Below are 24000 nucleotides of genomic sequence, written 5' to 3' on the forward strand. Positions count from 1 at the left end.
TGGCTCAGCCCGTCCCAGAGCAGCTCACCCCATCCCAGAGTGGCTCAGCCCGTCCCAGAGCAGCTCTACAGGAGAGGCGGCTGTGCTCTTCTGATGGAGTGAACACCAGCACACACTCCAGCAGTCGTGCACACAAGTGCTATGTTTGGACCAGAGTAATCGCTGAGAAAACATCACAGCGTGCCTCTCTGCCCAGCCACAGAGAAGTCCGTTAGCAACTGCCTTTCACCAACACTTACCTTGTGGTTTTTAAAAACATCAGATGTATTGCTTGAGTGATTTAAATGGTATAAACTAACTCACTCCTCTCATAGAAACTACCGACCCACTCGGCTTACGCAAGCTTATTCGTAAATGTCTGTAGCAACAAACTTTCTCAGTAATCATAGGGCAGAAGTACTTATAATTATGTGCTCTACATCATGGTTTTATTTCAATTAGAATCAAATTCTAGACATTCACTGCTTTTTAGAGTCTGTAACTTTAGTTTTCAGAATAATCTTGCTTTTGATTAAAATAATTCAGGAAAACTAAAATAAATTCTAAAATAAATAAATATTCTAATAATACAAATGTTGTAATATTCTAACATTCTTAATGTTCACTTTGATTCCTACCTCGTGGATCGTTTACACTTATCCACATGGCTCTTTCACAGCTCACACAGTACTTCTACTGTGTCTCACCCTTCAAACATTTAGGTTAAGGTATATAAAGGTGATGATCCTTTGCTCATGTTGTAGTTTAAACAAAGAGGTTTCCTCATCCTCCAGCGCCAGGAGGGCATGCCTTGGCAGAGAATCTGACAGCTCATAAAACTGGCACCAGGAGGACGAGCACAGAGGAGACACACTGCACACACACACACACACACACACACACACACACACACACACACACACACACACACACACACACACACACTCACACTCTCCCCCCCCCCCCCCCCCCCCACACACACACACACACACACACACACACACACACACACACACACACACCCACACACACACACTCTCACCCTCACCCACCTGCTGCTTTCTGCAGCCCCCCCCCCCCAAACAAACCCCACCACCCCATGCCCAGTTACCACCCTCCGTAAGCTTTCCGCCCTCCACCACGCTAGACAGATGGGAAGATCACTGTGCAGTTCAGCGGGGGGAGGGGTGGAGCGGGCGGTGCTCCAGAACGCGTCTGGAGAGCCTGTGCTGCCAGCACAGGACAGCAACACCTTCAGACTTCGTTCCCCCTCGGCATGCTGGGAGCTCCGCCGGCACAGCAGCAGGTGAGATTTATGAGGTGTTAAGAATGTTCGCTGTAACCGAGCAACAGGCTGCGAACTCCCGCTCTCTCCGTCTCCTCTGTGCGATGAAGCTGCCGGCCAGAACGTCAGCTCTCCCCAAGTCCATCGCACGAACGCTCCTTCTAAAGTGTCTCCACGTTCTCATTGCACACACACACCCCACGTCAGCTGCATGGGAAACACCCCATCAGGTGTTTCTGCTTTCACAGCAGCCATTTCACAGGGAAAGAGAGGATGACGAAGGATGACGAAGCATCAGGAAACTCTTCTGGTGGCCGATAATGACGTGTTTGCTAAATAATGACATGTTACTTTTTCCAGGCCTAAAAGTATCCAGAAAATAGGTGGAGTGAAGACAAACTGAATCGAGAATGGCTGTCATTAAGCCAGAATTTGGACTTCGATACCAAGCTGGACGATCCCAAATGATAAATACATAAATATTTAAATGATAAATCATAGTTTAAAGGAAAGTTTAATACATTTATATATTTTTATATTGATATTTGAATATAAAACAAAAAAAAGTTTCTATCGGATGTGCCACTCTAATGGGTATTAAGACACATGAACTCAGTCAGTAAGTTATGTAACAGGGGTTCAAGAGAAACAGGGTTTGTCCAGCATAATGACGTGAGTCCTTAATTGATAACACTCTGCAAATTAATACAAGTCTGGCCCAGGGTCAGGGCTGCAGAACCAGCACACGACCTGAGACGTCCAGAGCTGCCACACACACACACACACACACACACACACACACACACACACACACACACACACACACACACACACACACACACACACACACACACACACACACACACACACACACACACACACACACACACACACACACAGCTGGGCTGCATGCAGAACACACCCTGCCCCAGGAACTGTACGCAGTCGGCTGGACACGGGGGCCAGAGGAGAGTTCCAGCTTAGACATCTGATTCTCAGGCATGCGAAGGACATCCCTGCCTAGTTTACTCCATTTATCCTTGGACCTGACTGATGTGATGGGGTGCAGCAAAAACCGGGCAGCATTCTAATTGCCCTACCACACACACACACACACACACACACACACACACACACACACACACACACACACACACACACACACACACACAGCTTTCCAACACATTGATTCTGCAGTTTCCTAATGGTCTTGGACTAAGACCAGGATTACACTGCAATTACACTCTTCCTTCTTTGCCAACTGCTGGGGTGGAGGGTAAGGGGGAGAGAGAGAGAGAGAGAGAGAGAGAGAGAGAGAGAGAGAGAGAGAGAGAGAGAGAGAATTAGACAGAGGGTCAGTATCAGACAATAATACAAGGGAGGGGAGCTGCAGGCATAAAGGTTCAGATAGAAAGGTATCATAAACACGTCCAAGCACAGGTGAAGGATACAATAACACTTTATCAAAGACTCCTGGCATGCCCCACTGGTTATATTCGGCTCAACAACAATAAACGAACATAAACCAGAATGGTATGTGTGTGTGGAGAAACAAAGGTCTGTAACTCTACACTGAATGGCTGAATGTCTCTGGGGAGAAGGGGTGCAGCATCAGGTTCACAGCACTATAGGCCTGGTTAGAGCACTATAGGTAACAGCACTGTAGATCTGGTTACAGCACTATAGGTAACAGCACTGTAGATCTGGTTACAGCACTATAGGTAACAGCACTGTAGATCTGGTTACAGCACTATAGGTAACAGCACTGTAGATCTGGTTACAGCACTATAGGTAACAGCACTGTAGATCTGGTTACAGCACTATAGGTAACAGCACTGTAGATCTGGTTACAGCACTATAGGTAACAGCACTGTAGATCTGGTTACAGCACTATAGGTAACAGCACTGTAGATCTGGTTACAGCACTATAGGTAACAACACTGTAGATCTGGTTACAGCACTATAGGTAACAGCACTATAGGCCTGGTTACAGCACTATAGGTAACAGCACTATAGGCCTGGTTACAGCACTATAGGTAACAGTACTGTAGATCTGGTTACAGCACTATAGGTAACAGCACTGTAGATCTGGTTACAGCACTATAGGTAACAACACTGTAGATCTGGTTACAGCACTATAGGTAACAGCACTGTAGATCTGGTTACAGCACTATAGGTAACAGCACTGTAGATCTGGTTACAGCACTATAGGTAACAGCACTGTAGATCTGGTTACAGCACTATAGGTAACAGCACTATAGGCCTGGTTACAGCACTATAGGTAACAGCATTGTAGATCTGGTTATAGCACTATAGGTAACAGCACTGTAGATCTGGTTACAGCACTATAGGTAGCAGCACTGTAGATCTGGCCACAGCACTATAGGTAACAGCACTGTAGATCCAGTTACAGCACTATAGGCCTGGTTACAGTACTATATGTAACATCACTACAGGTAATAGCACTCTATACCTGGTTATAACACTACAGGCCTGGATCCTGCACTACAGACCTAGGTACAGCACTATAGGCCTGGTTACAGCACTATACGTAACAGCACTGTAGACCTGGTTACAGCACTAGAGGCCTGTTTACAGAACTAGAGTTCTGGTTACAGCACTTTAGACCTGGTTACAGCATTAGAGGCCTGGTTACAGCACTAGAGACCTGGTTACAGCACTAGAGGCCTGCTAACAGCACTAGAGACCTTTTTACAGCACTAGAGGCCTGGTTAAAGCACAACAGTTCTGGTTACAGCACTAGAGTTCTGGTTAAATCACTAGAGTTCTGGTTAAAGCACAAGAGTTCTGGTTAGAGCACTAGAGGCCTGCTTAGAGCACTAGAGAACTGGGTCCAGCAGAATTCGGTATATTTTTTATTTCCTGCTCAGCTCCTCTTCATAAATGGAATGTCAAACTGTGGGTATACATCATAAATCTCTTTCTCAAAAAAACACCCCCCCCCCAAAAAAAAAAAAAAAAAAAAAAAAAAATCAGAAAAATGAAGGCATGGCACATATTTCAACAGGCAGGGGCTCAAACCAAACGATTCTACTGGAAAATATTTCACGGCTGATGGGTGGGAGGGTCTGGGGTCTGAACCGGAGGCGTCATCAGCTCCGTGGCAGCACAGTTGGAGCGGGCCGGCCTACCTACCGGCGTCCTGCTGAGAGCCGTGTCCGGGTAATGGCTTCCTCAGGCCTGGCCCCTCCGGGATCTCTGGGCCTCCTCCCTGGAAGGAATAAACACAGGACTGTTGAAAGGGACTGATAGGCAGTAAAGGAAGAGAACAGCATATGGAAAACAAACAGGCAGAGCTGGGCACAGAGGCTAATGCGATCAGGGCCCCTCCCCCAGAGGGCCACGCCACAGAGCAGCGGAAGGCTTACATTATCCAGCGAAGTCTGGGTTCAGCTCTAGGTTATCTGTCTCACAATGACAACTGAGGTTCTGCGCACACACATTTACTACGGCCACTTGCTCCTTATGTAAAGCCTGCCAACTCCTTCAAACAATGACGAGCAATAAGGACATAATGTTTAATGCGTTTTATGCTTTGGAAGTTTTTGCAGTCACATCTTTCTTGCATTATTGGGAGAGTTGCGAGGAGCGCTAATCAAAACACGTGCTACTATATGAATTTGCAGATCACCCGAGATGAACCCTCCCACCTACGAAGAGTTCAACCACGCACACTGCGGCTCACACGCAGGGCTCCCTGGCACCCGCTGCCTCCTCCACCCTCCTCCACCCTCGCTCCACCCTCTCCCCACAGCGTCTGCACCGGGCCACCGCTCCTCCCGCTCCAGCTATCAAAATTCAAAACGTCAAACATCAACTGCTCCTGGATACACACTGAAACCGGACCTCACCTCCGCGATCGGGTTTTACATTAGACTGCTCTGATGTTGTTGGACTCTCTCAGAGGTGAGTATGCAGGGCTCGAGCCCCAGTTGGCTGCGCTGTCTGAGATCGGGCTTCACGGCATCGATTAAGAGCATGCACCGCGGCCTGACCGCGGCCAGCCACCGGCTCTGTTTATCCCCGTCTGTGCCGCGTGTCATGGGGCGGCTCGCCCGCGTCCCCCCATGACCCCAGCGGCGAGGAGCCTGTTCACGCGAGAGACCGGCCTCCGCACCACAGCGTGGGAGATGGAGCACACCCTCTCCTCCCCCCACACCCCCCCCCCCCCCCTCCGGTCCCAGCCGTCTGAAGAACGGGAGCCGGTGCGATAACACTGGCCACGCCCCTTCAGCAGAACGCTGGCACTAACAACACGCGCTAAAAATAACCATGAAGGACGGCCCACTCCAAAAGGGAAAACGATCCGAGCCAGTTGAGTTTCTTCCAACGTCAAATGACCTGTGCAAAACAAACAGTTAAATATAACTAACAGGGCTAACTCAAACAGCCAGTCTGGCGTGCCCTGTGCACACAGTGACCGGCTCAGCACAGTCCCTGGAGCAGGATGGTACTCCGTGGCTCGCAACCACCAGATGAAACAATAACGCTTGCCAATTTGTATGCTTAAAAAAAATATTAGCGACAATTTCTGTGCAGTCTGCAGCGCTGACATGTCTGATGGTGGCCCGGAGCCAGCGAAACGTGCCCAGTAGATCTGGACTCTCCGGATTAATCTGGTTATGTAATTATCATTCCGCAATTCTGCTGTCGTTACGTTGGGAATGTTTTCAAGTTTTTTTTTCTTTCCTTCCTCTATGTTGTGTTCCGTTATCTTCTGTTTGTCAGAAATAACAAGGATTGCTTTGGTGAACTCCAAGGGCAGGTGTAGCCCTCAGCCTCCACCACAGGGACGGGAGGGGGCCCTAGCAAACGGCCTCCTCCTGCCCTGCGGAGAGCCCAGAGCTGTCCACACCTCCACACAGCCACCAGCGAGACACGGCACTGCTACCTGTAAAGCCTCGTGAACAGGGCGGGGCCGTTTCATACCGACGCACACGTGCACACGGCACACCGCGGATCTTAACGCCACAAATAGAAAGAGAGAGTCATATCATTACAATAACCAATAACCTCATCTTACATCACAAAGGAAGTAAATGGTTCATAAAGTCATCAGAGAACTAGTGGAGCAACCAATACAGAAAGAGCAGCGTTATGCAAACGCTGGTGTTGTGTGTCACAGGCTAACGGCGTTACCGTTACTGTCTGCGTACGGGAAGGCCACACACAGATGGAAACTCGGACGTGAGGCCCTTTCCCAGCAATACAGGTTTTTCCCCCGCTCTCAGTAAGAAAACTGAAGGGTTGTAGGTGACGGATAAGTGTGGGTGGAGCACGGGTGCAGCTGGGTGGGGCACAGAGCAGGTGTGGTTTCCCAACAAACTGGCCTCAGTGTGGGGAGTGAACACGGAACTGCACCCAAAACACAGGCAGGACTGCAGCAGTGAGTGAGCGCGGGGCCCAGGGGCCCAGGTGCAGCTCACCTGCAGACACGGCGTCTCGCTCACCTCCATGACCCCTCAGGTCAAGAGCTTCCGTCAAACACACCGAACGGAAATGGAGACAAGCGCGTCGATATTTCACATAGCCAACGCAACCCAAAGCATGTGATGACCAATCAGAGCAACATCTGTTGAATAATCCTCCAAAAGGGATCGAGAAGTACAGTATGACCTTTAAATGTCCATTCTGTACCTAATCTCGAAGCAGGTTTCTTTCAGGGGGGAGGGGGAGGGGGGGTTATTTGAAAAGGCCTCAGTCTCAAGTTGCCAATAGAGTCCGGGTCTTAATTACAGGTCTAGCGAGGCCTCTCACTGGAGACAGATAACACATCTAAAGGCACTGGGCTGAAAGCAACAGTATTAGCTTACCGTTTTCTGCACTAAATCCCTGCGCTGTTATGGAGCCTGCAGCAGGCGGGGGGTGTGGCTGGCACCGTCTGACCTCCCACGTCCCACCATGCCGCTCCAGCTGTCCGGTACAGCCAACCAGCACAGTCACCCTGCACAGTCAGCTAGCACAGTCGCCCAGCACAGCCGCCCAGCACAGTTGCCCAACACAGTCTCCCATCAGGCCATCACAGTCGCCCAGCACAGCCGCCCAGCACAGCCACCCAGCACAGCCGCCCAGCACAGTCGCCCAGCACAGCCATCTAGTACAACCAGGCTACCTGCTTTTCCACAGTAATCATCCTAGTACCACACTACAGTACCAACCCATTGTGGCCTTAACCTTGGTCAGGCACAGACCAGGGTGTGAATACTCCATGCTCGGTAGGAGTGTGTGAGCAGTAGAGCTGCAGTGTCGACCGGCTGGTGCATTCACAGAGCACAGGGAACAGATCCACAGTAAACATACATGTGGGCCCAGGCAACAACACAGACTTCCTCCCAAAGCCTCCTGCTACAAAATATTTCAAGACACAGACTTCCACTGGCCAGAGAGCTAGCGATAAATAACCATTTATCACTTGTGTAAGTCACACACCCTAAGCAAGAGTACAATACAAGCTCTGTATACAATGCTAAAGCATTCTCCTAGACCGTCACAGGAAAGACAATAAACTTTAAAGTATGATGTAAAACAAAATGTCGGTAGCATATGGCCAAGGTCAGCTCACCTTCCCCACACATGCCTCTAAATGCAGAGCTAAGCTTTTACGACACTGGGTCAAAACTACTAGGAAAGAGCAACTGTGTGTCTCAGCTCTGTACCGTCAAGGAGGATATACCGAACAAACACTATTCTACAAAACACATTAGGGAAGAGGTTAGTTCTGAACGCTGAGAAAAAGGAAGAAAGAAAAAAAAAACACCCCACGCCTCGTAACCATGACGGGAGGCCATGTGTGGAACTCCACCGTGCTCATGAGGGCAGTGAGACGTGAGTGAGCCCAGCTGATACTCAAACCCAGATCGTCTGAGGGCCCGTCTGAGGCCAGTGATGACCTCTCAGAAGGGAGAGGCTGGAGCTTGGAAAGACCACGCGTCCAGTTTGGGGAGCAGCTTATGAGAAACACTGCCACATATACCACAAACGTTCCATAAAAACACCATGATGGATGTGCCTGGGACTTCAAAGGATGCGTTTTTTCTTCAAGCCCGCGGCAGTCTGCCTCACACATACACACACGCAAGCGAGACACATGCAAGCACACACACACACACACACACACACACACACACATGCACAGTGTCAACAGCTTGGTGCTGCATACATACATGCACACCCAGATAAACACAGAAACACACACGCCAGCATATCAGCCAAGCTCCTGCCGACCAGCCAATCACAGGCTGCGTCTGCATGGTGACTGTATTTAGTGTTCAGATGTACAACGTCCTGTACAAGTATGCACGCATTAAAGGCATTAAAACACACAATGTGGAGGCAGTACAGCCATCCAACACGCCAGTCCCGCACGCACATGGTCCCGCACACACACATGGTCCCGCACACACACACATGGTCCCGCACACACACGGTCCCGCACACACGGTCCCGCACACACATGGTCCCGCACACACACACATGGTCCCGCACACACATGGTCCCACACGCACACACATGGTCCCGCACGCACACACATGGTCCCGCACGCACGCACATGGTCCCGCACGCACGCACATGGTCCCGCACGCACATGGTCCCGCACGCACATGGTCCCGCACGCACATGGTCCCGCACGCACATGGTCCCGCACACACATGGACCCACACGCACACACATGGTCCCGCACGCACATGGTCCCGCACACACCCGCTTCACAGCAGGCTCGGTTTCAGCTTAATCAGACCCAGGACTGTGAGTGCATGTGGGAGATTCCAGAAGCACTCAAGACGTCCAATCAGAAGGGGAAGAGAGCCGCACGCCAAGTTCCGCTCCGGACACCACTGCCAGTCACTGGCCATGACCGGTCTGGCAACACACACACACACACACACACACACACACACACACACACACACACACATCGTCTGCTGGGCACAAGCCATTCCACGATGACATCAGCTCTGCCCAGGACTACAGGGCTGCCAACCTGAGGGAGGAGCAAACGACTGGCCTGCCATCGCAGGAGCCAATCAGCTGCGAGCCCTGCGCCCACATGACCGCACGTGCCACTGCGCCACCAGTATGTGCCACTAATCCGCAGGCTCTGAAGGCCAAACGCTGGCCAACCAGCCATCATCAGCGCCGAAAACACACCGCCCAGTACATATCATACTGTGATAGATACGCCTTACACACAACACACAATGAACCTTCAGTGTGATGCAAGGCTGCAGTGACATTACTCAAATGATTTATGTTTGATCATGTGTACAGCCTCATTTCACAAAACACCTCCAGGACGTTAACAGCACACAGTAAGATAAGTAGGGACTTGTTAGAGGGACAGTGTGTCCATTGTGACCCCGTGAGACGTGAGGATTAAAGTATCACAGTGAAGAGAATCCCAGGCTATCAGCGGCACACTTCAGACATGTCAAACCAACCGATTCTACTGGACCATGTTTCCCGGCTGATGGGTGGGAGGGTCTGGGGTCTGAACCGGAGGCGTCTGCAGCTCCGTGGGACGAGTGACCAGCCCGGTCTGGGTGGCAGAGCCATTATGTCTTATATTTACAGCATTTATCGGTTTCTGTCATTCAAAGCAACTTCCAATTACGAGTGAATGCACCCTGTGCTACGCCTTCCTGATTACCAGACGAGGACCTTAACCGCCGAGCTCCCACTACCCAGACACGGGGCTGTGTGTCCTGCACAAGGACTCAGAAGACCATACTGTGCGGGACGTGAACCCCAGTCCCCCAGAGGGCCGGCAGCATTATTGCGCAGTACAATATACCAACCACGTGTGTCACCGATGTCCTTTAAGCAGCTTCAGGTAGCCAAGGCCACAGAGTGGCCGAGCAGGGTGACAATGTTGCAGTGACCGTCCAGCTGGCAAATCCCTCAGAGGCCGAGGGCCTCCTCCACACACAGCTCCACTCAAAGCCTTGTTTACTCCATGTTTTATTCATGACAGTCACCATTTGGCGAGGCAATTTGCTTTCAGGGACACTGCGGCTCTCGCGGACGGCGACGACGCGGCGGGAAAGAAGCAGAGAGCCCATTTATCCGTTTCATCAGCCGTCTAACGAGGCCACACAGGTACACCACGCACACATTGTTTTGATGAATGGTTCACTTTGAGGCTTTTCCTGGCGTTTTAATCTAAACTGTGTGGGATGTTGCATCATGGGAGAGCTGTCAGAAGCTGATCCAATGGGAACGGTGCTAGTTAGGCGGTTGTGGCTTTTGTGCGTCTGTGTGTGGGAGGAGGTGTCTGAGTGTCTGTGTCTGACATCCGTAGGTCTATTCTCTGCTCAGTTCCCTTAGGGACAAGTCCATCTTGTTGTGTCTGTGGTCCAGTGAGCCCCCAGATCACAGGAACACACACATGACTGGCGAGAGTGGTGGCAACACACACACACACACACACACACACACACACACACACACACACACACACACAGCCAACCCTTTAATATGAGCTGAAAGCTGCTTTGTGTCTCACCGGAGCAAGCAGGTAACAGAGGAGGTCCAAACCCGAGACACCCAGCCTGCGCTGTGAGGACACAGATGGGACCATTAACACAAGCAGGGTGTGGGGAGCCGGGTCTACCCCATACACTGGCACGCACACGCAGGAGGAACAGATCCCCGCAGACAACCATCCCACGGGACATGGAAACGCTCGTTTGAACCCAAGTTCACTGGTGCTCGTGTGAAGGGCATATTTACAGGTGAGGGCTGCCCAGACAGTCTGACCATAGCAAAGGGCAGGCCAGACCGGCCAGGACAAAGACAACAATACTCCCAGTCTGTGTGTGTGTGTGTGTGTGTGTGTGTGTGTGTGTGTGTGTGTGTGTGTGTGTGTGTGTGTGTGTGTGTGTGTGTGTGTGTGTGTGTGTGTGTGTGTACGTGTGTACGTGTGTACGTGTGGACATAGCATATGTGTCTTTGTCCTGGTGTGTGTTTAAAATGACTGACAACTTGATAAGTACCTGAGTAACTTTCTATTCAAGCCAAAGACAAATCCATCCAACACGCAGCCACTGGTCCTGTTAAATGCCTCTGTGCATATTTGCCATATTCCTGATCTCATTCCTCTGGTGTTTGGTGTTAAGAGTGTACTTGATTTAGTGTGTGTGTGTGTGTGTGTGTGTGTGTGTATATGTGTGTGTGTGTGTGTGTGTGTGTGTATATGTGTGTGTGTGTGTGTGTGTGTGTGTGTGTGTGTGTGTGTGTGTGTGTGTGTGTGTGTGTACATACATAGTTGTTGTGTCATGGCAAGACAATTCAGTAAAGCCTGCTGAAAGACTTCATTCACAATGAAGCCAAGTGTATAATGTACAGGAATCAAAGGAGGGGAGGGAGGGAGAGAGAGAGAGAGAGAGAGAGAGGGAAAGAGAGTGAAAATGGAGGGAGACGTAGAGGGAGAAGAGAGGGGGAGAGGGGGAGATTGAGAAACAGATATTGAGAGACAGAGGCAGCGACCACAGCTGGCCAGCTCTAAGTGGAGAGAGGGGCGGGGCTAACAGCAGGACAGAGGAAACTACAGCACAACTTGTCAAAACCAGAATTTACAGCCAGACACCCAAGCGGTTTGGGCCGGTGGCATGTGTCTCATTTGCATGGAGGGCGGGAGAGAGAAGGGGCTGGTGCCATTTGTGTGTAAATGTGGTATTTGTGTCCATGACAGCAGGAGACGGACAGATATGCAGGGAGAAGCCGTGTGGCCGAGTAACCGCCTCTGTGTGGCCCGGTGGCGCTCCAGAACCACGCCGCGCTGCGCTAACGCTAAAATCACACCTAATTAAATAATATACGGTAAAACAGTCAACGCGCATGCTAGTGGGATGTGTTGTAAGCCCATAACGCTTAACGATGGATCATTAGACAGGGCTATTTCCCCAAGTATTATGTACGCAGAGATCCTGGCCACAACGGCTGGGTAACTCAGTGGGTCTACAGAGTTCACTCAGTCCACAGAAAACAACCAGCACGCGCAATTACTCCACTTAGAATAGCGTTCAAGAGTACCGTGAGTGGAGGTGTGTGTGTGTGTGTGTGTGTGTGTGTGTGTGTGTGTATGTGTGTGTGTGTATGTGTGTGTGTGTGTGTGTGTGTGTGTGTGTGTGCGTGCGTGTGTGTCCATTTGTTCCATTGATGTTTTCAGGATGACGCTGAGAGTTTGGCATCCTTGTTTAGGCACATTAACCCTGGAGCGGTGGGTCTCCAGGAGGGAGAAGGAGGGAGGGAGGAGGGAGGGAGGGAGGGAGGAGGGAGGGAGGAGGGAGGGAGGAGGGAGGGAGAAGGAGGGAGGGAGGGAGGGAGGGAGAAGGAGGGAGGGAGGAGGTGTGTGACAGAGTGAGTGAGGTAGAGCAGACTAGTGAGAAAGCTTCACTGTCTGATCATGCAGGCACACAGTGTTCTCATGGAGCCCGATGACCCAGCATGGCAGTGAAGTCATCCAACCCTGGTGCCCACCCTCCCGGTGCCCACCACCCCTGGTGCCCACCCCCCCTGGTGCCTGGTGCCCCCCCCTGGTGCCTGGTGCCCCCCCAGCCCGCTGCCCCCCCATGACCAGACCCCTGGGAGAGGCCTATAAAAGACGGCAATAAAAAATCCATGCTAACTTGTTCAAACATTAACGTCAATGTTCAGAGCTACGTGCTGCACTAATGAGTGTGGACTGAGGAGGAGAAGCCAAACAGAGAGAGAGAGAGAGAAGAGGGGGGGAGAATGGGAGAGAGAGAGCAAGGGAAGTGTGGATGGAAAGACAGGCCCTTGTGAGCCCCTACCCACATGTCCTCTCCAGCAAAGGTGACACCCAGCGTGGAGGTATTACGCTAGTGGCAGGACGACGCACATCAAAGAGCCTGCAACGTGAGCTGAAAAGACTAGCGGATAAAAAGAGCAAGGGGGCGTGACCAGAGAGCCTCGCAAGCACTACCTCCTAATTCAATGAGGTCACTCCCCCTCCACACCAAAGCTCCGCCTCCCCTCTCTCAGACTGGGCTGTGTCCAGTGGCCCCTGGCAGCACCAGTGTGTCTGAGCTGCTCCAGTTCCTCACCAATCGCGTGAGCTAAAAGGGTTTCCCAACCGCCCAAGAGTCTGTCGCGCTCGTGCACAGAAATGTCCTCAATTAAATTACCTCACGACCTTAATTCTGTTTTACACATGCTCCACTTTCACACCGTCCTGTGACTCAGCAGAGTGAAGTGGTTCATTTGAGGAGTCCTGACTGGAAGTGTCTGAGGTTCTCCTGTACGCCCACGCTACATTTCTCCCACTGCGTTACACCTCCCCACCACGCTGCCACCGCGTCACACCTCCTCACCAGGCTGCCACCGCGTCATACCTCCTCACCACGCTGCCACCCGCGTTACACCTCCCCACCACGCTGCCACCGCGTCACACCTCCCCACCACGCTGCCACCGCGTCACACCTCCCCACCACGCTGCCACCCGCGTTACACCTCCCCACCACGCTGCCACCGCGTCACACCTCCCCACCACGTCACACCTCCCCACCACGCTGCCACCGCGTTACACCTCCCCACCACGCTGCCACCGCGTCACACCTCCCCACCACGCTGCCACCCGCGTTACACCTCCCCACCACGCTGCCACCGCGTCACACCTCCCCACCACGTCACACCTCCCCACCACGCTGCCACCGCGTCACACCTCCCCACCACGCTGCCACCGCGTCACACCTCCCCACCACGCTGCCACCGCGTCACACCTCCCCACCACGTCACACCTCCCCACCACGCTGCCACCGCGTCACAGCTCCCCACCACGCTGCCACCGCGTCACACCTCCCCACCACGCTGCCACCGCGTCACACCTCCCCACCACGCTGCCACCGCGTCACACCTACCCACCACGCTGCCACCGCGTCACACCTCCCCACCACGCTGCCACCGCGTCACACCTACCCACCACGTCACACCTCCCCACCACGTCACACCTCCCCACCACGTCACACCTCCCCACCACGCTGCCACCGTGTCACACCTACCCACCACGCTGCCACCGCGTCACACCTCCCCACCACGCTGCCACCGCGTCACACCTCCTCACCACGCTGCCACCGCGTCACACCTCCCCACCACGTCACACCTCCCCACCACGCTGCCACCGCGTCAAACCTCCTCACCACGCTGCCACCGCGTTACACCTCCCCACCACGCTGCCATCGTGTCACACCTCCCCACCACGCTGCCACCGCGTCACACCTCCCCACCACGCTGCCACCGCGTCACACCTCCTCACCACGCTGCCACCGCGTCATACCTCCTCACCACGCTGCCACCGCGCAGAGCAGCCTCAGCAGCACCCTGCAGCTCACCACGGGGAGCAGACGCAGACGGGAGAGCAGACGTAGATGGAGGAGCAGACGCAGACGGGAGAGCAGACGTAGATGGGGGAGCAGACGCAGACGGGAGAGCAGACGTAGATGGGGGAGCAGACGTAGATGGGGGAGCAGACGCAGACGGGAGAGCAGACGTAGATGGGGGAGCAGACATGAATGGCAGCGAGGAACTCCAGCCATAAGTAAGAGGCAGACATGCTGCGTCTGCACGAGTATTTGAGTGAGCACTTCTGTCGCCATGACAGCTGGCTCTAGCCACCATTCAGGGCCCACTGACTACATTTCACTTTCATTGCATATAGCACACACACACACACACACACACACACACACACACACACACACACACACCTGCACAGACACAGATAAACAGACACACACGCACACTCTCTTACCCACCGGGTCATCAACACAAAAGACTCTGAGCAGAAAATAAATACCCGTCTGCACACTGTTACCACAGTTACATACACACTCATGCTCTGTCTCGGTGTGTGCTTGTTTCTGGTACACACCACCCCCTTGTCCTTGTCCACGCCCCCGCACACATATGCACACATATGCACACATATGCACACATATGTAAACCTGGAAACCTTGTGGAAATGAACAAACACATCAAGCATGCAGTAAAATAACAGCATGCTAGTCCAAAACTAAATACAAATCTCCTCAGAGAGAGAGAGAGAGAGAGAGAGAGAGAGAGAGTGAAAGAGAGAGAGAAACACCTATACACTCTTCATTTCATGGCATTGAATTCCTTTTGACAGCTTTCCCCCAAACAAAAACACACACACACACACAGACACACACACACACACCCCCCAGCTGATTGCACTGAAAGCTTCGCTGCTCTTCTATGGATTTGTGTATGTGTGTGTGTGTGTGTATATATGTGTGTGTGTGTGTATGTGTGTGTGCACTACACGCATGCGTGCTCTGTAACTATCCACGTGAGTCACGTGTAGCCTTGACCCACACAGTAAAGTGTGAGAATGCATACAACATGGAGACGGAGACAGGCTGTATTTCTGCAGTGAAAACCTGGGTCAGTTCCAGCCTGCGGTGGGCGCTGTGTGACCCAGCACGGCGGCGCTGCTCCCAGGCCACGCCCCCCACCCCCCTCACACCCAGCCAGGCCCTGGCAACAGCAGCCCAGTCGCCCCTTTGTCCAGAGCAGAAACAACACCGACGAGAGAGACACAAACAGAAGGCGCTTTATAGCGCACGGGCACAAGGCGGGCTTTGTGTGGAAGTGTAAGGCCGGGGCCACTGTGGTGGGCGGGGCCCGGGACACACACACCCGGACAGGAGGGAAGGAACAGCAGAAGGGGGCGGAGGGGGAGCTCAGCCTGCCCGGCTGGAACAGGATTACTTTACAGGCCCCTGGAGCCAGACCCTGTGATCCAACCATGCATGATATCAGACCTAATCTAGTCCTGAAGCCATCAGCACACGCACACGAGCACATGCACATACACACACACAAATGTACATAACTACACGTACGTACTCCAACATGGGCAGACACACAGGCTCACACTGAAACAACCGTACACACACACCTCCACTCAGTCGGGACTACCCAACACTAAAGGGGCGTGTGGACTCCATACGGGCTCCTCCCACTTTCCCAGTTTTCCCGCTCCTGCTCCTACAGTGGCGTGATGGGTCACGAACCCTTCAGAATGACCCAACCTCTCTCAGCTGTAGATTAAACACAGGCACCCAGACATTTCACAATAGTAGTTCCTCGTGCAGCCTGGAATTCTTTAGTCTCTCGATGACTGCGGAGGCCGCGGGGAAACGCAGGATTAACGGCGTTATCCCCCCATCACCACCCCGCTGGGCGGAGGAGTCTCTCCTGCTCTTCTACTGTCTCTCCCTCTGTGCTGTGTACGGTTCCCACACCGTGTGTCTCCTCCCTCCACACAGGGCTGCTCCAGGAGACATGTGGACATCTAGGAGGTCTCTTTAGCAAACCTAAGACAGGCAGTAATGGCTTTCCAGGAGAGCAGTGGTTTCCTATGTGGTAAGGCCGTACTGAATAGCACTCTTGTTCAACGTCTTCCTTATGGCGGACTCCTGCACCCAGGAGTTAGCGAGGGTGGGGGCTGACTGGAGATCCTTAGATCAACGACAGGTCATGTGGATGCACAATCACACATGTGCGAGGAGCACTGCAGCTCTTTAGCAGTTGTGCTAAACCACGTACATTTGTAAACTATGACTGAGGAGTGACATACGCCCAAACATTTATAAAACCTCCTTTCTTCCTATAAATCTTCTGCAAATCTCATTTATTTAATCACATCATATATATGAACTAGCACCTGCTCCACCCTGACACCAGCAGCCTTAATAAAGAGATAAAAATACCTCCTGTAGCCCAATGGCAGGAAGACATAAACACAGACAGCAAGTGTCACAAACAGAAGCCTGTCTGTCTGACAGCGAGGCAAGACAGGCAGGTCTCTATACATCAACTACACATGACTTCTGGGTCTGGCACAGCTGCCCTGGGAGGAGGATGAGGGGGGAGTCAAGGCCCTCCTGCAGTGTTAGTGCGCGTGCTCCCAACGTGAAGACGCTCTCTTACTTTACACCACAGCTGTGGGATTCTGGGAAGAGTGCAGCTGGCTACCAAGCACCATGCATCTCCACAAATAAGTCCAAATCAGTTACAAAAAGCCAAAGTGGATCTTCACCTCCACCATGCAGGTAAGCAGCACATGACAGGAGCATGATCGACAAGACAGGTTGCCAGGTGCCCCAAATGCACACGATTGGTGGATTTTCCAGGTGTAAGCAGACTCATCGCTGAACTGAGATGAGCGGAGATGACCAGTGGGGGAGATGCAACTGACAATCTCTCACGGAACCTTTCACTGTGCTGCCATGGCAGAGAGCAGAATAGCTGACACTTGCACACACACACACACACACACACACACACACACACACACACACACACACACACACACACACACACACACACACATTTATTTAATGACAGCTCCTGTGGCAAGTCACACTGCGTAATTCATCTCAGCCTGATGGATGGGGAGTGTGAGGAGAATTCAGTATGATGGTTCCTCCATAAATTTTGCCTTTTTGGGTTTTTTTTTTTTTTGGAAACAGCTTTCCCCAAAACAGAGTGTCTAGCCGGGCACATGAGGCACCCGGGAGGCACAGAGAGACTCTTTGAGGCAAGGACCAGCTCCCGCACAGTGGCTCCAAGGACCTGGGCTTTATCTAGGCCAGAATGGATCACATGACGCTGGCAACAGTCCAGCTTCAACAGCCAATAAAACGGGAATGCTTGAGAGGTTATGAGCAGGTGAAGCAGGCACTTTTCTCCGCTTGCCTAAGATGAGTGATATGGACAAGAACCCCGACCTGAACCGCTCACCACTCTGTTAGGAAGACTTGTTTCGTTAAAAGGCCATTATTCCTTTCCAGGAAAATGGCACACGCACTTTAAAGAAACAGGGAATGAAACATCTGCAAACCTCCACGCCACGATCACGCCACGCTCTCCTGTTCTTCTGAACATGTTATTACACACCATGGTCAACTACTTGGAAAAAAGTAACTGCAAGATGAAGTCTTGAAGCTTCTGCTGTGATAGTTAAGACTTTATGTAGGAGTTAGGGCTTATGTAGGAGACACTTTAAATAAAGAAAGAAAGGAAAAAAAAAGAAAAGAGAAGGAGAAGCCACGGGAGACGTGGGGAGACGGTGACACTACATCGTGGCCTACATCGGAACAGGGTAGACAAAACGAGGAGTAAAAATAGCCCCCCACAGCCTGTGCAGGAGTAGCGGTTATGCCCCACCTGAAGCGCAGTCATTCCTCAGGGCTGATGCAATGGCTCACGGGGCAGAGTAACTGCAGTGGAGACGAGGCAGGTCTCGGTGGCTCGGTGGGACGGGGGTCTGCTCACACCCAGCGCTAGCCAGCGCACCGCGGCCAGCTCACTCCACACCGCCCTGGCCTCCCCACACCCGCAGCTGGAGTTTAACCGCTGCACCAACTTCAAAGGAGATATGGCAAGTGTTTTCTGAGACATACAGTGCGAGAGCTACCGAAGTGGACGCTAAGAATTGCGGTGGACGAGACGGTGTCCTGAAGCGCTGCAGGACACATCGCTCACAGGATACTTTTTCTGTGCTTTGCATCATATTCTGACCTTCCACCAAATTCAGTGCCACAGACACATTTCAAATGTTGGAGAAGTAGAGAGAGAGAGAGAGAGAGAGAGAGAGAGAGAGAGAGAGAGAACGAGAGGTCACTGAGAGGTGGGCTCTAAGGGAGCAGCATCCATGCCACAGGACAGCGCTCCTCTGCCCACAACATCTACTTAACACATTTGCACCATTCGGTCTGTCATTTCTTCTCCAGCACCTTCCACAATTGAGAACAGAGAGCCAGTCAGATGAGCCAAGGGCACACAGGAAGGGGGAAGAACGTCTCCATCCCCACTGCTGCCTCCACTCCCTCCAGATCAGGTTCTGCCCCCTCAGCCAGAGAGAGCACGAGGACGGAGAGAGCCATCGAGAAGCTGAAGTAGCCAGAAACTGAAATAATATCACACGGTGTAAGAGAAGACACGGAGAGAGGAGAGAGGAATGGAGAAAAGCTCTACAGCAAAGGAAGGGTGTCATGGTACGGCAGGCCTGCAAAGAGATCAGCTGGTGAGACGGGGCTGACCGGCACTAGGACCTGGGAAAGGGGGCTGCCAGGTGGGAAATTCAGGGCAAAGGTCAAGCTGGAGTTTTGGGACAGCTCAGGACAGGTTGTGTGGAAAGACGGCTGACGACCCCCCCACCCCTTCAAATCGGGATGCGGCATGATGAACCCAGAGCAGTGGGGCCCAGAAAACCCAGCGAGGAGGCGCGTGATTTAGGATTTTTGAAGCCATGCCAAAATTCCTGAGGTGAGCAAAGCAAGGAACCAAAACAGCCTAGAGAGGCAGGAGGACAAGACAGGGAGGACAGGCAGGGACTTATATAATACAGACACGTATAAGCATGTGTGGAGTTATATATATATATATACACTTGAAAGTTTCTGTTGCTTTACCATGATTCTCTTATTTTATTGCGAGTTGTGTCACGTTTATGCGATCAAATGTCACGTTTATGCTCATCAGTTTCATTTATTAGTTTGGAGGCAAATGGATGAGTTGCCAGCAGACTACATGAAACACAGAATCTGAGCATGTGCAAAAGTAAATGAACCACAGCTGCACTGATAAAGTCAATTGGGTAAAGGTCTCAGGTGAAACACTAATCAATTAAGCAGACCAATCAAATGAGACATCCGAGGGAAAACATTTGAGCCACACTGATTAAAAGGGAGAGGAAACCAACCAAACTAGTTGTCCCAAGCTGTAAAGCACACAGATCAACAGTGCCGAGAGGAAAGCAGACATCTGAGGACATCAGGGAGAAGGTGGTGACAGCCCATCAGTCTGGAGAAAGCTACAAGACCATCTCCACAAGATTCCAGCTCCATCCATCCACTGTAAGACAAATCATATACAAACGGAGGGCACTCAGCATTACCTCAACTGTGCACAGAAGAGGACGGCCATCAAAATTTACGCCAAGAAACACCAGACAAATAATAATAAAGACCAAAATAAATGTACATGCATCTACAATCAGGCAAAAAATCAATAGACATGCCATTAATGGGAGAGTTGCTAGAAGGAAGCCTCTGCTCTCAAGATAGAACAAAGACACATTTAAACTTTGCCAGAGAGTTTCTGATGGCCAAACCAGAGGCTTTCTCAAAATCCAATCTCTGGCCAAATAATTCAAATTTGTACTCATCTGTCCAATCACAGACACCATGTTTTGCAAAATGTCAGCACTGCATATAAGGAGAAGAAACGCCTCCCAACAGAAGGTTGGTGGTGGAAATGTGAAGGTCTGGGCCTGATTTTCTACCTCCCAACATGGACAACTCCATATTATCCAGGGTACCATCAATACCCAGGCCTATCAACAAATATTTGACCAGAATCTCCTTCCATCTCTCAGAGTTGAAGCTGGGATGGAAATTGATTATGTAACAGGACAATGACCCAAAGGATTCCAGCAAAACTACCAAGGAATAGATTAAGAGAAAGAATTTAGATCTGCACTCTGGATTAGACCCAGTCAAAGTCCAGACAGATGTGAGAGACTCCAGGTTACAGAAGACATTTGGTTGAAGTAACTGCTGCTAAAGGAGGCGCCACAAGCTGCTAAGAGTTCACATACTTTTACACTTGTCAGATTTTCAGTTATTTGAGAGAGAAATTACATATATATCTTCTTACTGTTTGTCCCTTATTTGGAAGGTCTGCTTTACAAATTGAGACTAAGCAATGAATATGTTTGAATTTGAATTGCAAACTACAGCTCAGCAAACTACAGCTCAGACGCCCTCACAATGCAGTATAAAAGTACAGAATCTACAATTGTCAAACAGAAGTAGCATGTACAGACTAGCTGTTAGCATTATGACTCATCTTGTAGAGAGTAGAGCGCTACATACATGCTCACTGTCTCGCTAGCATTTGTAGATACAGTTGGCCAATCTCACGGAATCATTGTGATTTTTTTCACCAATTGGCTTTCAATTAGATACACCATGTATGCTACACCAATAACAATGCTGTCCCTTTTGCAGAGGTCTGAGGAAGGCCAGGCTGCTACAGGCCCACCCCAGAGTGAAAATAATACACTTCATTGGTCAGATTCCTGCCATGTTGATAACACTTACATTACAGAAAATATCCCCAGAAGGGGCATGTAGGCAGATGCACAGCAGCAGGTCCCTAGAGCCATACTAATGAGCACTTTGGATTAGCTCCACTCTGTGATAGGAATATGTCTACACAAACCATGAATATGGAGACAGTTTGCAAAAATAGGTTGATTTTGTGTTTACGTTAGTTATGAAATAATGTTTGTATTATTTTTCCATCTTTGTTTTTTATTAGCCATTTCCCTGGGTTAAAAGAGCCTGAGAGAGAGAGACGGCAGAGAGAGTGTGACTGTAAGGACAAAGATTTTTAAAAAGGATTAAAAAAAAATAGAAAAAATAATCATAAAACAGGATTGCAGAGTCAAAGAGGACTGGGATGTCAGCCAAGGGTTCGACCCTTACTAGTCTGGAATGTAAAGGGCTGGACAGGCTAAAATGACTGGAGGAGGAGAAGTGGGACATCTCAGCTGTACCTCCCCTGTTCACTCTGTAGTGACCCTAACTCCACCTCCCCTTCTCACTCTGTAGTGCTCCTAACTCCACCTCCCCTGCTCACTCTGTAGTGACCCTAACTCCACCTCCCCTGTTCACTCTGTAGTGACCCTAACTCCACCTCCCCTGTTCACTCTGTAGTGACCCTAACTCCACCTCCCCTGCTCACTCTGTAGTGCTCCTAACTCCACCTCCCCTGCTCACTCTGTAGTGACCCTAACTCCATTTCCCCTGCTCACTCTGTAGTGACCCTAACTCCATTTCCCCTGCTCACTCTGTAGTGACCCTAACTCCACCTCCCCTCCTCACTCTGTAGTGACACCTAAATCTCCACCCGCCCTGCTAACTCCACTGCTCACTCTGTAGTGACCCTAACTCCACCTCCCCTGTGCCTCACTTGTGCAGTAAGGCTAATTTTTAAAGATTTCTCTTCTGACCTGCCAAGTGCAGCCTCGAGGCTCCTGCTGAGAAAAAACACCTCTCTCATTTCAAATAAAAAAGAACACTACCCGAGGTATTTTAAATTAAATCTCGCGGTTGTGGTCCCAGGGCCAAGCCGTGTTCGGCTGGGTTAGTGATGGGCCGGGCTGGGCCACATGTGGCTGGGTTAGCAGAGGGCCACGTGTGGCTGGGTTCACCTGGACTTTGCAAGGCCCCTGAACACTGTTTTATCAGCACCTTCCATTAATATCTCACGCTTGTGTGGAAAAGAAGCAGAGAGAGATCCAGAGAGCAGGGACCTCACCCAGTCTCCTGCTGCATGCTGATACAGCCCATAACACGCTGCCGTCGGTGTAATGTAACAGACATATAGACTAGACTGTCTCACACACATACACACACACACACACACAAAATATGTATCATGCACTTTAAAAGAGCTAATGTGTCTTAACATAGTTTGGAGGTTACACTGAGCTGTGTAGTCTTTATAGTAAGAGAGAAAGAAAGAGTACACGAGTGTGTGTGTGTGTGTGTGTGTGTGTGTGTGTGTGTGTGTGTGTGTGTGTGTGTGTGTGTGTGTGTGTGTGTGTGTGTGTGTGTGTGAGAGAGAGAGACAGAAAGAGTAAATAGGGCAAGAAAAGAGACATGAGATAAAAGATAAAAGCAAACTGAAAAAGCAATACTGAAAAAAGACAGAACAAAAACAGTCAGGAAGCTAAAAGGGAAAACTTCAATTAGAAGAGATGTGTGTGGCTTCCTGCTACAACACTGCAGAGGTGACACTAGTAGGAGAAGGCATGTGTGTGTGTGTGTGTGTGTGTGTGTGTGTGTGTGTGTGTGTGTGTGTGTGTGTGTGTGTGTGTGTGTGTGCGCGCGCACGGCACAGGCACTAGCGACACACTTCCCACCAGGCTAACCTTGGCTTGCCTTGGCTGACTGTCAGTTAGGTACTTTGCCAAAATGCACACAGGCTCTTCTTGTGGCTTCCAGGTTATGAAACTGTGATAACCCTGGTGTACGCAGCCAGGGCAGTAGAGGACGGAAGAGACAGAGCAGTGGATGAAGAGGGGAGGGGGGCGGGTATGGGAGGACAGATGAGCTGTGGCGATGTCTCCCTTTGCCCATTTGTCCATCCTGCCTTTGCATGTGTCTCATGTCATTGCTATGCTCAGCCATTTAAACTTCTCTTATACCCACCAAGGCAGCCTTTATTACTAAGTGTACGTTCAAAAATAAATAATAATTTCTTAGAAAGTGGCAAAATAGATTGCAGACTGCTGTGCTCAATATTTGTGATTGACTTAAAAAAACTGTTTAGCACACATGGGACGTTTAGCACACATGGGACGTTTAGCACACATGCTCTGCATATGTTCTTTTATATTTCTGCCATTTGGTGGTCTGTCAGTGTATGCTTTCCATGCCAGCATTCGGGATCCTATTACTATGTGGTGGATTGTGTCAGAGGCACCTTTGCACACTCTATATCCTGGGTCTTTCCTGGTGCGATACATCCCTGCTTTGATTGGCCCAGTACTTAGTGTTTGATCTTGCACTGAGATAATTAGTCCCTCTGTGGTGTCTTCCTGTCTAGCCTTTTCCAGTTATTGATAAGATTGTCCTAGGTCAGTCACCTCTGCTGTC

General features: G+C 50.8%; 1 long non-coding RNA gene across 1 annotated transcript in view; it reads right to left on the bottom strand.

The window, feature by feature from the left end:
• The window catches only part of LOC143509761 (uncharacterized), a 60524-nt gene that overhangs the window by 6473 nt on the left and 30051 nt on the right, over nt 1-24000 (bottom strand). The window contains exon 2 of the long non-coding RNA XR_013129765.1: nt 4421-4496. This is a non-coding gene — a long non-coding RNA (uncharacterized LOC143509761). The remainder of the gene's footprint in view (nt 1-4420; nt 4497-24000) is intronic.

The sequence above is a fragment of the Brachyhypopomus gauderio genome, chromosome 3 (assembly GCF_052324685.1).
Source record: "Brachyhypopomus gauderio isolate BG-103 chromosome 3, BGAUD_0.2, whole genome shotgun sequence".
NCBI classification, from domain to species: Eukaryota; Metazoa; Chordata; class Actinopteri; order Gymnotiformes; family Hypopomidae; genus Brachyhypopomus; species Brachyhypopomus gauderio.